General features: G+C 44.0%; 3 non-coding genes across 3 annotated transcripts; all 3 read right to left on the minus strand.

The window, feature by feature from the left end:
- Positions 1-13,365: 13,365 nt before the first annotated feature.
- On the minus strand, positions 13,366-13,438 carry Trnav-cac (transfer RNA valine (anticodon CAC)). The gene has a single exon. It is a non-coding gene; the product is annotated as a tRNA-Val (tRNA).
- Positions 13,439-14,368: 930 nt separating this feature from the next.
- On the minus strand, positions 14,369-14,441 carry Trnaa-agc (transfer RNA alanine (anticodon AGC)). The gene has a single exon. It is a non-coding gene; the product is annotated as a tRNA-Ala (tRNA).
- Positions 14,442-14,628: 187 nt separating this feature from the next.
- Trnav-aac (transfer RNA valine (anticodon AAC)) lies at positions 14,629-14,701 on the minus strand. Its single transcript has one exon. It is a non-coding gene; the product is annotated as a tRNA-Val (tRNA).
- Positions 14,702-18,865: the final 4,164 nt, after the last annotated feature.

An 18,865-nucleotide genomic window follows, 5' to 3' on the forward strand; every position in this document is an offset into this window, starting at 1 on the left:
TCTCAGAAGACAGTGATTAGTTCCTGTGAACGAGCAAATGTCTCAGAACTCCTTGATCCCGCTGCTGTGGCCATGTTCCCATTAGAGGGATGGCTCTGTGGCTCCATTTTCAATTTCTAAAGGAATCGTCATGCTAAGGACCTGGCTTTGAATCTCAGCACCCACATGGCCTCTCCTCCCCATTTTCAACTCCAGTATTAGGGCATCTGTCGCCCTCTTTCGTCTCCATGCGGCACTGCATGCAAATGCCCATGCACATAAATACTCTTTCCCGTGGATCCTGTGAGCCTTCCCTTCCTTTGTGTCAGCAAACGTCACGCAGAAACCCGTTTGTCATGGACTCGTAGTGGCCACACTGGGCAGAAACACAGGAGCCCTTCTTTCCTATCCTACCCTGGGGACTTCGCCTCTTTTTGAGCATCCAGGATCCCCTTAGCTCTTTTCCATTGATCCCCTCCCCCCAGGCTTTCCTCATAGCCCAGCTCCACTCTTTTGTCAGTTAGGGATCAGAAATGCTTTCTACCATGGACCCCCAGGGACCACACTGAGCTAGGACACAGGTAGGCAGTTTTCGCTATCCTTCCTGCCCTGCATTCTGATCTCTCCAGACCTGCTCTCAGTCCTGTAGCAGCCTGCCTGCAGGGCTCTCCTCCCTCCTCCCTCCACTCTGTGGGAACCTTGTTGCCACCCCTGGTCCCCCAGCTCTTTCCCATTCCGCTCTGGTTCTTTTCTCATAGCTCTCTCCATTCCTTTATGTCACCTGTCAACCTACAGAAGCCCTCTCTACCAGAACCCCACAGCCTCGGATCCAGAGTGGGCACCAGCCGCCAAAGAACAGAATACCCACCCAACCGGGACAAGATCAGATATCGTCCCCGAGAAACCCCTCAAATTGCACAGCTCCAGTGCCTATTGGACAGGGAGACAGCAGCCTCCAGGAGAAGCCCTAGTCCTACTGCAGTGGACCTTTAGAAATGCAATGAAGCTGCAGCATCCGACCAGGACTTCCAAATAGCAATTATGAGTATGTTCAAGGACCTTTAAAAGGATGTGAACAAATAAATGCCTTACTGAAAAACCATGGAAACACACACAGTTGGATGAAACCATGAAAACCTTTTGAGACCTGAACATAGAAAGAGAATCACGGAAGAAAACCCAAACTGAACCAAAACTGGAGATAAAAACTTTAGGGTGTCGGCCGGGCGTTGGTGGCGCACGCCTTTAATCCCAGCACTCGGGAGGCAGAGCCAGGCGGATCTCGGTGAGTTCGAGGCCAGCCTGGGCTACCGAGTGAGCTCCAGGAAAAAAAAAAAAACTTTAGGGTGTCAAATAAAAACCTTAAACTAAGCCCCATTAGAAGATGATGAGACATTGAAGAAACAATGTGAGAACAAGATAGGATAAATAAATAGCTCAGTCAAAGAAAACGTTAAATCTAAAAATAATTAAAAGTACAAAAGTAAATCCATGTCTACCCTAATTGTCCTCATAGAACCTACATCCAGTGACTGATGGAAGCAGATGCAGAGACCCACAGCCAAGTGGGCCTAGCTCCTGGAATTCAGTTGAAGGAGGGATTATGGGAGAAAGGGTGGGGGTCCAGCTCATGATGGGGAAAACCACAGAGACAGCTGACCCAAGCTAGTGGGAACTCAAGGACTCTGGAGTGGCAGCTAGGGAGCCTGCATGGGACCACACTAGGACGACAGTTCTGTGGCTCGATCTGTTTGTGGGACCTCTGACAATAGGACCAGGATTTATCCCGAGTACACGGACTGGCTTTTTAGAGCCCATTCCCTATGGTGTGATGCCTTACTCAGCGGTGATGTAAGCGGGAGGAGCTTGGTCGGGCCCTAACTTGGTATGCCAGCCTGTGTTGACTACCCAAGGAGGTCTTACCCCTTATGATGAGGGGAGGGGGAAGCAGGACAAGTGGAGGGAGGGGAAACAGAAGTTAGTATGTAAATGAAAAAAAACTGAATAAAAAAATTATAAATAAATAAATAAAACCAAGTACAAAACATCCAGAAAATCTGATCAATGCTGAGAAAAAAAAAGTTTTTGCTTTTGTTTTTTTTTTTTTTTGTTGTTTGTTTGTTTGTTTGTTTGGTTTGTTTTGAGACAGGCTTTCTCTGTGTAGCTCTGGCTGTTCTGAACTCCGTTTTTAGACCAGACTGGCATCGAACTCACAGAGATCAGCCTTCTTCTGCCCTCCAGCCCCACCACTGAGATTAAAGGCGTGAGCCACCACCACTGGGGCAAAAAAAGTTTGGCACAAGCACAGAAGAAATTTACCCAATCTGAAGACAGAGGTGCCTGTCCAAGCACAAGACGCACACTGAACAACAAATAGATAGGACCAGAAAAGAAATTCCCCATAACACATGATAATCAAAACACTAAAGATACAGAAGAAAAAAACAACATTGAAGTTGAAAGAGAAAAAGATCAGTCATAAAGTGATATATGTATAAGTGTTACAAGGACATTTCAAAGTCTTAGAAAAGTCTTAAAAATTCTTGTAAAGGCATGCATATTTGAATAATACCTAACTTCTCAAGGGACACAATGTTGGACCCCAAAATCTGGGGGTCTCGAGTGGGTGCGCCAAGAACCCAGACTCCAGTCCAGTTGATGCAATAGCAAGAGGTTTTTTTTTATTGAAGCTTCTATATAGAAGGACAAACTCTACTCCTAAGAGCAAGAGCCGCATCTTACTGCAGCCCCATGGGCTTTTAAAGGAAAAACCCACAAAAGCCATAAGATTACCATTCCCATACTGTTTAGTTTCACAAGATCATGGTCTGGTTACAGAGTGATCACAGAGGGGGTACAGTTACATCAACAGGTACATTCTTCCTGAAACCTCAACGGGGGTATCAGGGCGGGAGTGGAGTTTACACAAAGGTCACAGTAGTCCTTCCTGGAACACCTGCAACTATCCCAGTCACAGTTGAGCGCATCTCTTAACAGAGATCTCTTTATATTGTTATATGGTTGCAGGGGAGATTGAACAATGGCTGAGTCAGCTTGCTCTTAGAACTAGATTTTTAGTTTCTCATTTCCTGGTGCTTGAAGTTTCTCTTTTCCTGAAGCTTGGGGGTGTAAGCCTGAAGGGCTAGGGTCTTTCAACTTTGAAAACCACTGGGGCCTGGACAGACATTTCACAACCAAGGAGATGACAGGTGTCAGCCCAGACTACTATACTCAGCAAAACTATCAATCACCATCAGCGGGGAAAGAAAAACATTCCATGACAAAACCAAATTTAAGTAATCTCTCTACCAATCCAGTTCTACAGAAAACATTAGAAGGAAAACTTCAGTCTGAGGCAATTAGCCACATCCCAAAAGATACAAGGTGTGGTCACTTTTTATTTATGTTGAAATGTGGTGATATTTTATTTGTGCTTTGATAAATAAAGCTTGCCTGGTGATCAGAGGGAAAAGACCAGCCATTTTAAGGAAACAAGGTCAGGCGGCACCCACCCTTAATCCGATCACTTAGCAGGCAGGATCTCTGTGTGTTCAAGACCACACTAGGGAACAGAACCAAGCATGGCGAGAGACACCTTTAATCCCAGTACCAACCATAGAGACCTGGAGGTCAGTACAGATAGGCAGTGACAAGGAAGTGAGGTACCTGGGCTAAGAGCCAATGAGAGGGCAGAACAGCAAGGCACTAAAGGCGTGGGTAGACAGGCATTAGCTCATATTTGGAAGCTGCAGAGCTCTGAGGTAAGGTGGATGGTGGCTATCCCTATTACCCTGATCTCTAAGGCTTTCACCCCTATATTTGGCTCCACATTTTTTTTATTTAATAAGACCATTTAGAAATTCTTCTACAACAAGGAAAAAATAATCCCACAACAGTACATCAAAAGAGGGGGTGGGGGGACCCACCTCCTGACAACAAGAGACCTGAAATCAGTAAACACTGCTCATTGACTGACAAATTAGATGAGAAAACAGAATCCAACTTTCTGCTCTAGCCAAGAAACAAATCTCATCAACAAGGATGCGTGTCACCTCGGGGTGAAAGGATGGAAAGAGGAATTCCAAGCACATGGACCCAAGAAGCAAGCAGGTGTGCTCATCTTAATACCAGACAGAATGGATTTCTAATCAAAACTTACCAGAAGAGGGGGAAGGACACTTGTAGGAGGCCGTGGGGTGTACATCAGGTGACAACTAATTTTCAACAGTTCCACCTACCAGATGATTAACTCTGATGGGGAGCCCCACTGGGCAAAGACCGTGGGATCACTGACTGTCAATGACCAGTTGTTTCTGTCTATAGTTTTTCTCATGTGCCACTACATTTCTTCTCTAAAAACGGCTATGGGTGTTTTCCCACTGCTTGTGTATTTATCTCATGTATATATTCCATCTATTGGGCACACTTATAGTTGTGGATGGTCAGGAAGATGATTTCTACTTAAGCTATATAATTCTAATGAATAGAAATAATATTCCAATATTTTTCATACTCAGACTGGCATAGGAAAATTCTCAGCTACAAAGACAGCCTTTTATACATTTAGCTAAGACCTCAGAACAAATTCAAAACAGACTAGCTGCCCCTGCAGAGAATACACAAGGACCAGTTCCTGGTGTTTGTTAAACCAAGATTAGGCCACTTGAGAGCGAGTTCCAGGAAAGGCGCAGAGCTACACAGAGAAACCCTGTCTTGAAAAAAACAAAACAAAGCAAAACAAAACAAAACAAGATTAGGCATGAAGCAACTTTGGAAGACACAACCCCCTGCAGACTTACTGTTTATGTCCTAAATTTCAATGTCACTCTCTGTCTGAGAACATTAACCACAATTCGTGCACGGACAAGCATTACTCACCATCCCCGGTCAGTATGACCTCCCTAGCCTGAGAGAAACTGTGTAACTTACCACGTGTTATGAGAACGCGTCAGACCCTGTATATGTAACATAACTGTCTAGAGTTTGGCTGTTGAGGTGTGTGGGCTGAAAGAGGGATGTGGCTGAATGCGCAGTGGGAGAAGTGTGGGGAGATAGAGTGTGTAGGGAGAGAAGTATGAGAAATGCAAGAAGAGAGAGAGATGTGTATGTAGGGCAGAAATGTGTGTGAAGAGGTGAGTGTGCGGGTGAGTGCATGATGTAGAAGAGAATTATTTGTGAAGGACTGTAGCAGAGTAGAGAGAAGAAATACATATAGAAGAGAGATATGTGGAGAAGAGATGTAGCTGCTGAGGAGAGCGATGTAGCAATATGGAAAGGTGTGTAACTATGTTGAAGACTGATTTTTTTAAGATGAAGTAAAAGAGAAAGTTACCATCATAATCTGTGTGTTTCCTTTTTTGATACTCCTCAGATAGCTGGGCAGGGGGGGTGGAGTGGGGTGGTGGCGCACGCCTTTAATCCTTGTGAGTTCGAGGCCAGTCTGATCAACAAAGTCTGGTCAACAAAGTGAGTCAGGACAGCTAGGACTGTTACACAGAGAAACCCTGTCTTGAAGAAAAAAGAAAAAAAATAACCTTCAGATAGAAAAAGTCTAGCCCTGGCCACATTTGTGGATTTTTTGCATACCCTGGTGGCAGTCTTGGAGCTACATCTCCAAAAGGCTGTCAGGATCCACTACATACTCTTTAAAGGAACACCCGCCAAAAGGATATTGCCATTATAAACAGTTATGCACCAAACACAAGGGTGCTCAAGTTCATAAGGAAATATTACTACAGGCAAAACCACGTATTTATTGTCACACCGTGGCAGTGGGTGACCTCCATTCCCCACTTTCCTCAATAGACATGTCATCCAGACAGAAACCAGAGAAATGCTGGAGTTAAATAACATCCTAAGTCAAATGGACCTGCAGACACCTACAGAACATTCCAGCTAAACACTAAATGATACACTTTCTTTTCGATAACTCTTGGGACTTGCTCCAAACTTGGCCACAGTCTAGGACACAAAGCAAGCCCCCACAGATACAAGACAACTGGAAAACTCTCTGCCTCCTACCTGATCACAGGGGTAAAGCTGGATATCAACAGCAGCAGAGAGTGAACAAACTCATGGAAACTGAACAACTCACGACTGAATGAAAAATGGTGGAAAAGAAACTAAAGCCCTCTTAAATTGAATGAAAATAAAAGCACAACACCCACACTTATTGGACACAGGACACAGGGAAGGCAGTTCTCTGAGGCCACTTCACAGCACTAAATGACTGCATCAGAAGACCTGAGAGACCTCACAATGGCAACTTAGTGACACAGGGTTGTCAGGAAAGCTCTAGACAATGACAGGGAGGAAGAACACCCCATCAGAGTAGATGACAGGAAAGAATCCACTGCAGGATGAAATCAGTGAAACAGAAACAAACATAAAACACAATTCAAAGAATCAGTGAAATGAATTAGTTCTTTGAGACATTTAACATGACTGACAAACTTTTAGTCAAATTAAATAAAGTACAAGGAGAAGATCCATATTTTAAAAAGTAGATATGAAAAGGGGATATTACAGCAGACACTGAGGAAATGCAGAGAATTATAAGGACATACTTTGAAAAAATCTATATTTTACCAAATTGGAAAACTTACAAGAAATGGAAGAATTTATTTATATGTATGACCTATCAAAGTTAAGTCAAGATCAATTTAAACATGCCCATAACCTCTAGTCAAATAGAAGTCCCTAAGCCAAACAAAACAACAAAAACAAAAACAAAACAAAACCAGGGCCAGATAGACTCTTGTGCAGAATTCTACCAGACATTCAAAGAAGAATGAACAACGATACTCCTCAAATCATTCCACAAAATAGTAACTGAAGGAACATTTTCTATTTCTTTTTTAAAGCTGCTATTATTCTGATACCAAAACCAAAGACCCAACAAAAAATTATAGACCAATATCACTTATGAACATGTAAAAATTCATAAGTGAATTGAAATGAAGATGTAAATGAAGATGTAAAAATTCTCAATAAAGTACTTGTAAACAGAATCCAAGAACATAGCAAAAAGATTATCTACTGTGGTGGTTTAAAAGAACATGGCCCCCGAAGAGAGTGGCACTATTAGGAGGTGTGGCCTTGTTGAAGTAAGTATGACTTGTAGGAAGAAGTGTGTCACTGTGGGGTGGGCTTTGGGGTCTCTTTTGCTCAAGCTTTGCACAGTGTGATACTAAGCCTACTTCCTGTTGAATTCCAGTTGTAGAACTGACTGCTGCTCCAGCACCCTGTCTGCCTGCACACTGCCATGTCCTAGCATGGTGATGGTGGACTGAACCTCTGAACTGTGAGTGAGCCACTGCAATTACATGTTTTAGTTTATAAGTGTTCCTGCTCATGATGTCTCTTCACATCAATAGAAACAAGATATCTACCAATATCAAAAGGCTTCATCCCAGAGATGCAGGTCTGGTTCAATATATGTAAATCAATAAATATATTCCACCACATAAACAGACTGAAAGAATAGAAATACCATCATCTCATTAGATGTATAAAGGGCCTTTCACAATATCCAGTACCCTTCATGGTAAAAGTCCTGGAGAGACTAGGATGCAAAAGGATATAATAATGGCAATTTACAGTAAGTCCAAAGCCAACATAACCAAAACAAAGAGAAACTCAAAGCATTTCCACTAATATCGGGGAGAAAATAAGGATGTCCACTTTTTCCATCATTTTTCAATATAGTATTTGAAGTCTTAAGAAAACATTAAGAAAACCGAAGGAGAACATGGGGATACAAATAGGAGAGGAAAAAGTCAAAGCATCTTTATTTGTAGATGACATAATTTTATACACAAAAGACCCTAAAGATTGCACCAGAAAACTTTTATAACTGATAAACACTTTCAGCAAAGTAGTAGGATACACGTTAGCAAATAAAAATCAGCAGCCATCATATATACACAAGTGACAAACAAATGGAGAAGGAAATCAGGGAGACAGTGCCTGTCAGTGTCCTAAAAAACAGCCCAGGATAACTGTCACTAAGGAAGTGAAAGATGTGTAAATAACAACTTTCAGACATTGAAGAAAGAGATTGAAGAAGACACTAAAAGATGGAAAGACCTCCCATGCCCATGGAGTGGTAGGATTAATGTTGTGAAAATGCGCATCTTGTCAAAAGCAGTGTACAGATCCAATGTAATCCCCACCAAAATTCTAACACAATTCTTCATAGGAAAAAAAAATTCAGCTTTCTATGGGAAATAACTCAGGATATCTAAAACAACCCTGAATGATAAAAGAACTGCTGAAGGTATCCCACATTTCAAGTTGTATTATAGAGCCATAGTAATAATAACAGCCTGGTATCAGCATAAAATCAAACATGTTCATCAATGGAATAGATTTGAAGGCTCACTCATTAGTTCACACACCTATGCACAACTGATTATTGAGAAAAAAACCAAAAATACAACCTGAAAAAAGATAGCATCTCCAACGAATGGTGCTGGACAAACTGGATGTCTGCATATACAAAAATGAAAATAGACCCATGTCTATCATTCTGCACAAAAGTCAGCTCCAAACGGATAAAGGATGTCAACAGAAGACCAGATACTGAATCTGATGGAAGAGAAAGTAGGGAATAGGTTTGAATTCACTGGCACAGGAAAGGACTTTCTGAACAAGATACAGATAGCACAGGCACTGAGGTCATGAAGTTAAACCCTCTGTACAGCAAAGGATACCATCACTGGAACAAGACAGCAGGCTATAGGATGGGGAAATTTCTTTACAAATTATCCATCTAACAGAGCATCAATATCTAGTACATATTAAGATCTAAACAATTGAACATCAAGAGAACAAGACAATTAAAAATGGGCTACAGTACTAAGTGGAGAGCTCTCAAAAGTTGAAGTACAAATGGCTGAAAAACAAAAATATACTGAACATCCTTAGCCTTCAGGGAAATGCAAATGAAAACTACGTTGAGATTTTGTCTTTCCCCAGTCAGAATGGCCAAGAACCATAAAGCAAACAACAGTACATGTTGGCGGGAATGTAAGGAAAGGAGAACACTTATTCATTGCTAGTGGGAGTCCTAACTTGTACAGCCACTATGGAAATGGGTGTGATGGTTCCTCAGGAATCCATCTGTCTCAAACTACTTAAAACTAGCATGGTGGCATATGCCCTATCCCAGCACACATGATTTTCATAACAGAAGACAGCTGATATATAACAAGCCAAGTAACACCAAAAACTCCTTGGGATTTGGCTTCCTCTGGAGGAATTCCCTGATTCCTCCAGGTAGTGACTTTGCCATAACCAGCTGAGTTCTTATGATATTCCTGCAGCCCACAGCAGAGGAATAAATGAGTGAATGACTTCACATCCCTCTTTGTGACTTAGCTGCAGCCAGGCAACTTCAGAGCACCAAACTTACAGGGGATTCACCCTGCTTCCTCCATCACGCAATAGGATGAAGACCTAATATATACTTGCACTGTCCGGTGTAGCCTGAATCTCTTCACTCTGCATCTCATCAACCAGGAATTGATTTCAATATGATCACCACCAGCAGCTGTGATTCTATTTTTTCAGATGTGACTTGGAATTCTCTCTAGTTCTTCCTTGTCACCCACGGTCAACCTGCTACAAAGGCACCTAATAGACCCTGGGTAGAGAAGGAGGCCTCCTTCTGTGCAGGCTGGACTTCAGGGTCTTCTGGTGAGGAGAGTGACAGACATGTAGTTGTCCTCAAATAGCCCTGCCCATCAGCAGCGTCACAGTGGAATCGTTGAGTCTTAGTCTCCAAGCACCCTGCGTCCACCTGCAGCTTTTAAAGACCATAGCATCACTATGAAGTTACACCGTATCAGCTAGTGCTGATTCTGAAGCATCTCCTACACAGGATGGTGGAGTCCGCACCCTCTGGGTTCATCTGAACAAGACCCTGTGAGCTGAGGGAGCAGGAGAGTTAAAGCTGTCCTTTGCCTCTCTCTTGTTTCACTGCTCTGGCATTCTCTTCCCTCAGAAGTCTTTCCTTCCTGCTCTCCTTTGTTGAAAAGTAACACAGGAGCTTCTCCGTTCACTGAAGGGCAGGGAAATGGAACTGATGTTTGGTCTCTGTCCATTCTACTCTGTTGTATCTTCTGCTTCCATCTGTGTCTACATGCAGTGCCTATTCTCGGTTGTCAGCTTGACTATAACCAGAATTAACTAAAACCTGAAAATGGCTGGGCCGACCTGTGAGAGATTTTTGCTTAGTTAGATCATCAGGAGTAGCCTTCTGATCCTGACCTTTAAGGTAGGAAGACACACCTGTAATTCAGATCTTTCAAGATGAGAAAATCCACCTCTAACCTGGGCCACAGCTTGTGATCTATAAAGGACTTGGAAAACGGAAGTTTTTGCTCTTTGCTTTCTTGCTCTTACTTCCAAGCAAGTCCTTTCCTTCACTGGCATTAGAGTCTTAGTGTCAGGCATTCCAGCCTCTACTGATGACCAGATGAAACATCCAGTCCCGTGGACTCAGCTACTGGATTCCTGGACCTTCCATTCATAGGCATTCTGGAATACTGACTGTAAGTCAATCTAATAAACCTCCTTTATTTATATGTAATTTTAATATAAATATTTTATTTATATGTAATCTAATATCTCCCCTTTAGATAGGTGGGTAGGTAAATTGATAGATAGATAGGTACATACATACATACAAGAATTCATTCTCTAGGTTCTGTTATTCTAGAAAACCCTGTTTAACACACCATACAATGGAGGCATTCCTCTTAAAATCACAAAATATCCTGGGTTTTCAATTTCATATGCCCTTACCTACTCTAAAAGATTTGTCAAGTTTAATCCAAGTAGTACGGTTGAATTTTGGTGACAAAAGGACTTGGACAAATCTGCCCTTTCCTGATGCAATGAAGGCTCAGGGAAATTGAGTATTTTTCTCAGGGTCTCAGAGTTGGGAGGTGGCAAGGCCTGAATTGGGAAACAGATTGAGTGTGTAACAATGAGTTCTTTCGCTGCCCCAACTCACCTATCACTGCCTGGTTTCCATAGTAAACTCACCCATTAACACACCAAATTTCTAATCTCCCAACCTCCACAGCCTTGAAAGTAGACTGGACTCCTAGCAATAGTCACCTGCCCCAGAGATGGAGAGAATGAGAATCTGGGACTCTGCCAAGGCGGTTCCAGACCAGGTTGGCATTCAGGTCTAGGCTGCAGGAGGAAATTCTCCTGCAGGGAAAGAGCAACTGAGTATGTGTTTGCCATCTCAGCTTCTGGAGGAAAGAGAGCAAATTGTTCCGCTCCAGATCCATTGTCAGCAGGTCCTTTCCTGGACTGGACTGAGTGTGTGCCAGCACATCACCAAGCAGAGGAGTGTGCAAATGAGCCCTGTGTCCAGACACTGTTTTCTTACTTATGTGGTCAGAAGATTTCTCAAGTGAGGAACCGAGGTGCAAAGGAAACTTGCAGATTGTGTCTCTGAAACCAAACCTGGAGCTTCTTCCCGTCCCCGAGATGTAGTACAAGGGTCAGTGGCCTTGATCCCCTGCTTCAGGACATGGCACTTGGCCTTCAGGTGAGAGGACTGTTGATGGGCAGAACCTTCTGCTGCTGGCCCAGGCAAGCACCCCTGCGGCTTCATTCTTCCAAGAAGGAACAACGATGTGATCTCAGATTTCAGAGTTGGTACCGGAAGGATGCTAGTCCTGAATCTGGGTGGCCCACTGAGAACGTCCCACGTTAGAGATGGTCCATCCAGGATATATGGGTTCAATGGATTCAAGACTGTCCACGGAGGATGTTGTAGTCGCCAAGGTGGAGATGTTCTTCATGGGTTCAATGGTTGTTTTTCAATACCAGGTGGGAGCCTTCCCAGTTCCAGGGACCTCTCACCTGTGAAGTGAGTGTGATAACTACTATACTACAGAATTACCCTACATAGCCAATTTGTCGCTCTGCTATCCAAGACAACTACAGTCTCCTTGCTAAGGTGCCATCCAGAAGTTCCATATCGACATTAACAAACAGAACCACAAAGAAAGAAATCAAACCAGGAAAAAAAGCTGTGGATGAGAGGACAGTTAATGGTACAGGAAGGCGTCCTGGCTGGTTGTGTGTCGATTTGACACAAGCTACAGTCATCATGGAGGAAGGAGCCTCGATTGGGGAAACGCCTCAGTGAGATCCAGCTGCAAGGCATTTTCTCAATTAGCAATCAATGGGAGAGGCCCAGTCCATGGTTGGTGGTGCCATCACTGGGCTCCTGTCCCAGTTTCTATAAGAAAGCAGGCTGAACCAGCCAGGGGAAGCAAGCCAGTAAGCAGCATCCCTCCATGGCCTCTCCATCAGCTCCTGCCTCCAGGTTCCTGCCCTGTTTAAGTTCTACCCTGACTTCCTTTGGTGATGAACAGCAATATGGAAGTATAAGCTGAATAAACCCTTTCCTCCCCAACTTGCTTTTTGGTCATGGTGTTTCCTCCCAGCAATAGAAACCCTAACTAAGACAGAAGGAGTAAGGGACAAATAAACGTGCAGACAGAATCAAAAGTAACCAATCGGCTGGAGGATATGGGCAGTTTTCCTCCATGCTAATGGAGCACTATATAGCACTTCAGCCAAGAATCCCTCGGTGCCTGGACCTTCTGGTCCCTTTTATTTGCAGTCGCCTGCGGTTTCCCGGCATCGCATGACTGTCAAGTCTCAAAACGCAGAGCCCAGACTCTCATTGCAATCTTCTCAAAAGCTGTTCGGACAGGAACTTATTACGCCTGTGCCACTTCGCTAAGAAAGTGGTTCTCAACCTCTGGGTGGAGACCGTTTAGGGGCATATTCGACCGACCCTTTCACAGTGGTCTCCCAAAACAAACGGAAAACACAGATATCTACATTTTGATTCACAAGAGAAGCAAAATTACAACTATGAATTAGCAACGAAAATAATTTTATGGTTGGAGTGCCCACAATATGAGGGACTATATTAAAGGGTCTCAGCATTAGGAAGGTTGAGAACCACTGCTCTAGGAGAAAGAGGACTGGAGAAATGTGGAGAGGCAACGCACACTGCTGTGAGGGGCGGTGAGGCTTCCTTTGCTTGTTAGAGAGGATGGAGAATGTGTTCCCTTAGGACTCATCCAGAAAGATGGACCCGTGATCCATTGCAAAATCTGAGAACTTCAGAATTGCAGAGAACTGCAGATGTAATGGTCTTATTAAATAAGAAACACAGAGCCAAATGCAGAGTTAAAAGCCCAAGAGGTCAGAGCAGTAGCTAAGAGCTGAGACTAAAACATTTTCTTACCTTTCGCTGCCGTTGCCTTTCTTCCCCTCCGAAAGACCGTTACATCTACAGAGAACAGTAAAAAAAGAAAAAAAAAGAAGAAAAATAAACGCTGCTGTTTCCGCCCGGTTTCGAACCGGGGACCTCTCGCGTGTGAGGCGAGCGTGATAACCACTACACTACGGAAACGCGCCTTGGCAGCGTTTTTGTCACTTTCCAATTCAAGACAGACGTTGTGTGTTCTTGCCGAAGTGTCATCCAGAAGTTGCAGATCCACATTAACAGAGAGAACCGCAAGGAATGCAAGCAAACCGAAGATAAAAGCCATAGTGCAGAGGCGACATGGCCCCGGAAAGTTAATAAATGTGGCTTGGGCGGCGCTCCAGGGGGAGAGAGCTCAGGGGGAGGAGAAGCGCGGGTGTAGGAATTCCCGCGTGGAGACGCAGCGTGCACCGCAGGGGAGTCGCGCACGTGTAAAACACTCGGAGGGGAGGAGGACGGAAGGGGCTGATCACCCGGAGACACCTCGAGGAGAACATTGGAGACCTTTTGAGAGAACCCGGACAGGTGACCAAAAGGTCACAGCAACGAGTTAGCAAAGGGTTTACGCCTTTTAAAATTTAATTTTATTTTTTAACAGAGCTTAGAAATGGAAAGTGGAGAGTAGTAGAGAGGGTTCCACTCGGGCCGCGTTTGCCCACGCGAGGCTGTGGGTGGCAGTGCAGGGTTCTGGGTAGCTCCAGTGAGGCGCACAACAGTCCTCCACCCACGAGCTTGAGTGGGCGGAGATAGACGAGGAAAAGGAAGATTGCAGAGAGGCCGGCAGAGAACTTCCAGCACGGCCTGATTTAAGGGGAAATCCTAAGCCTGGTGGCACAGAAGAGGTTCTGACTCAGCGTCTGGCGAGGAAGGAACAAATAAAAAAGCTTACAAGCATTTGTAAGATGCACAGAATAACGAGTGCATGAGGTGAATGGGAAAACTCACAGGTGACTGCTCCAGGGAGCGCTGAATTTCTAGGTGTGAGGTTAATTATTAGTCCTCAAATTAGTGGAGGTGAGGCAATGACAGAGTAGGAGCATCTCAGTAGAGCCTTGGTTTCAGGGGTAGCATAAGAATTGGAGGATGTGGGCATCGATCCCACTACCTCTCGCATGCTAAGCGAGCGCTCTACCATTTGAGCTAATCCCCCGGTCTTGTACATATTTTCTTGTACTTGCTGTGTGTCCAGTGGCTCCGCTGGTCCTCACAAAATTGCCTGCTGTATCCCCAGGTTAGCATAAGAGTCAAGGCCAAAATCGTAGAGTCGAGATTCTTAGGTCCTACGGGCTGAAAAGTGTAGGGAGTGAGCTGAAAGTGTAAAAATAGAAAATAAGTAGTGTTTCCGCCCGGTTTCGAACCGGGGACCTCTCGCGTGTTAGGCGAGCGTGATGACCACTACACTACGGAAACCCCCTACAGCCTCATGATTCGTAAGTTTCAAGACATACATTTAAAACTTGCTGAGTAAATGGATTGATGATGGCATTTGTTGTATGTACTTCTGTCATGGGCTGGCTACATCAAGGTAACTAAGACGGCTGACCTCCTCATCCCCAGCCCTTGGTGACCCCACCCTACCCTGCTGCTGCCAGATGAGCACTCAGAATCCACACTGTAAATGAAGTCCTGTGGAATTCGTCCCTGCGTGGCTGGTTCACCTCACTTAACACCATGTCCTCAGCTTCACTCCAGTGTTTGCAAGTGACAGAGTCGCTTTATAGAAGGCTGAGTAGCTAATGTTCCACGTCTACCTGCTGAGTTTTCATCTGTCCGTTGATGGACAGCAGCTTCATCCTGTAACTTGATTGTTGGGAATAACCCTGCTGTGAGTGTGAAGGAGCCAGTGTCTCAGAAGACACGGACGCCTTACCATGGACAGAGCAAGTATGAGTCAATGACTGGCATTGTGCTCTATTGCTACATTTCTAAAGGAATTTCCATGCTAGTGCCTTTAATGGCTGTAATAATTTACATCCCATCAAAACTGAGAAAGCATCCTCTTTTCTCCACACCTCACCAACACCCGCTCTTTTCTCGTTCTGGTAGAACAGGAGTGAGGTATACCTCAGAGGGCTTTGATTCTCATTTCCTTGATCACTCATGAACTGGGCACACTTTCACAGATCAGTTTGTCTCTTGTCTTCTTTGAAAAGTGCCTCTTCTGACCCTTTGCTCCATTTTGTCAGGCTGCTCGTCTTCTGACTGAGGAACTTGGTGTGTATTGGGCAGCAAGCCCTCATGTGAAGTGAGATTGTCCATACTTTCTCCCTCTCCGCAGGCAGCCTGAGGCTCTCTGGTGGTTTCTTTGTGCAGCTTGTGTTTCGGGGTAAGAAGCTTGTGGTTTCTGTCTTTGCTCTGGTGGCCTGTGCTTTTAAAATGCATCCAAAGCCACAGCCAGACTCATGGCATGCCGCTTCCCCTGCGACCTTCTTCTGGCAGTGTTTTCAAGTCTCGTATTTAAGTCTTCAGCACACTTGGTATTTGCACCTGGTGTGTGAGATGGACTCAGTTTCCTTCTTCTGCACGCAGTCGTCCAGGTATCCCACATCTGCGTATTGAAGAGAGCTTTCTTTCCCTGTTGTACCCTCACATTTTTGTTCTCTTTTAGGTTTTGTTGTTTTGTGTGTGCTTTATTTTTCTTGGAGATAATTCCACCCTATACCTCCAAGCTGGCCTAGAACTCACTGTATAGCCTAACCTTGTCCAAACCTCCTGTCAATCCTCCAGCCTCAGACTCCTGAGTGCTGGGAATACGAGCATGAACCAATCCTTCCCAGACACCCCACCCCAGCTGTATCTTAACGACCTTTGGAGGAACGGACTGGCTCTACTTTCATGGATTTATCTCCTCGTTCTTTGTTCTGTGTCTCTGGTCTACATATGTTTTTAACGTCAGTACCATGAGTGTCTGGAAACCACAGCCACCTCAGCAGGTTGTTTCCATCACTGCTTTCTTATCGTTTTACAAGTTGTATAGTTTTCAGCCTGCTGGATAAATGTGTTGTTTTTATTTTGAAGCTACTGTAAATGGGGTTTTTGAAACTCTTTCAGGCATTTTGTTGCTCATGTTTGGACATGCTGCTGGCCTTTGTTCCGATGCTACAGCTTATCTGAATGTGTCTGTTCTACAGCGTTTTGGATTCCTCAGTCCCCACCAGAGGTTGCCATTCTGTTACCCAGCATGCACTTGAACTTCTTAAGTGAACACTTTTGCTTGCTAGACTCCTGTGTCTCTCTCTAAATTCTTTTATTGAAGAGATCAAGAAAAGAGGCTGTGTGGTGGTATTAGTTCCCCAAAATATTGTACACCCTAATAAACTTATCTGGGGTCAGAGACAGAACAGCCACTAGATACAGAGGCTAGAAAATGGTGGCACTCACACTTTTAATCCTAGCATTTCAGAGGTAGAAATCCCTCTGGATCTCTGTGAGTTCAAGGCCACATTGGAAATGGCCAAGCATGGTGACACACTCCTTCAATCCCAGAAAGCAAGCCTTTAATCCCAGGGAGTGGTGGTAGAAAGCAGAAAGGTATATAAAGCATGAGGACCAGAAACTAGAAGCATTTGGCCTGGCTAAGCATTTTAGCTGGTTAAGCTTTTAGCTGGTTAAGCTTCAGGCTTTCAAGTAGCAGTTCAGCTGAGAGCCATTGGGATGAGGACACAGAAGCTTCCAGTCTGAGGAACCAAGACCAGCTGAGAAGTTGGCCAGGTGAGGTTAGCTGTGGCTTGTTCTGTCTCTCTGATCTTCCAGTGTTCACCCCAATACCTGGCTCAGGTTTGATTTTATTAATAAGACCTTCTAAGATTCATGCTACAAGGCTGGCCTCCCTCATTAGCTTCCCCCATTCCAGCAGCCAGATTTGCATTCCTAGAACTGTCTAAGGCAGGAGAATCTGCAATTGGAGGTCAGCCTGAGCTTCACAGTGAGAACCTGTCCAAAAAATAGATTCAAGCAAACAAACAAACCATGACATAAAGCAATAAAGATCTTAATTGGGTCTGGTGTGCTGGTACATGACTTTCACCTCAACACTGGGATAGCAGGGCATACTGAGAGGAGGCAGGGGTGGAAGAAGTTGGGGGAGGTGGATCTCTATAAGTTGAGGCCAGCCTGGTCTACATGGTGAAGTCCTGGTCAGCCAGAGCTGCATAGTAAAACCGTGTCTCAAAAATAAATTTAAGAAAAGAAAAAGGGCCCACCCTGCACTGACTGGGCATAGGTAAGACCCCCATCTCTGGACTGGACAGACCAGGTCCCTAGCCCCTAGGCCCTGGGGGCACATTTTGTGCCCCTCCCCCAAAATCATTAGAGCCCCAGGGACCTGCCAGCTGCCTCTTCCCCTGCTACCTCACCAAGAAAACAGGTCCCACCCTGCACCAATTAAGAATAGCTGCTCCCTGAGACACAGAATCCACCAGCACCAATTGGACCAAGAGCCCAGATTAGACGATGAGCTCCCATTAGACCAAGAATATCAATCAGACCAAAAGAGGCTCCCTCAGACACTGACACTACTTGCACAGAGTGGAGGAAGAGATGGGTAGATGCCAGTGCAAAAATACACTCAACAACATAAATACAAACATGGCACCATCAGAACCTAGTGGTGCTACATCAAGACCTGAACATCCCAAAGCAGAAGAAGCATAAGAAATTGACCTTAAAAATGACTTTAAGAAGATGATAGAGGCCTTTAAAGAAAAAATAAAAATTTCCCTTAAAGAATTCGAAGAAAAGACAAATAAAAATTTGGAAGAAATCAATAAATCTCTTAAAGAAAGCCAAGGAAAAGCAATTAAACAGGTGAATGAAACAGTCGAAGTTTTGAAAACTGTAATAAAGAAGACACAAACTGAGGGAAAATGCTAGAAATGGAAAATCTGAGTAAATGAACAGGAACTACAGATGCAAGCATAACCAACAGAATGCAAGAGATGGAAGAGAGGATCTCTGGCATTGAAGATACAATAGAGGAAATATATTCATCAGTCAAAGAAAACACTAAAGCCAAAAAAGTCATAACACAAAACATCCAGGAAGTTTGAGACACCATGAAAAGACCAAACCTAAGAATAATAGAGATAGAAGAAGGACAAGAATACCAACTCAAAGACACAGAAAATATATTCAACAAAATCATAGAAGAAAACTTTCCCAACATAAAGAAGGAAATACCTATGAAGATACAAGAAGCTTACAGAACACCAAATAGATTGGATCCAAAAAAACAGGTCCCCTCACCACATAATAATGAAACCACTAAAGGTACAGAATAAAGAAAAAATATTAAGAGCTACAAAGGAAAAGGCCAAGTAACATATAAAGGCAGACCCATCAGAATAACACCTGACTTCTCAATGGAGACTCTGAAAGCCTGAAGATCCTGGACAGATGTTATGTAAACACTGACTATGGATACCAACCTAGACTATTATATCCAGCAAGTCTCTCAATCACCATAGACGAAGTAAACAAAATATTCCATGATAAACCAGATTTAAACAATACCTATCCACAAATCTAGCCCTACAGAAAGCACTAGAAGGAAAAATACAACCTAAGAAAGTTAGA

This window comes from Peromyscus maniculatus, chromosome 5 (assembly GCF_049852395.1).
Source record: "Peromyscus maniculatus bairdii isolate BWxNUB_F1_BW_parent chromosome 5, HU_Pman_BW_mat_3.1, whole genome shotgun sequence".
Lineage (NCBI taxonomy): Eukaryota > Metazoa > Chordata > Mammalia > Rodentia > Cricetidae > Peromyscus > Peromyscus maniculatus.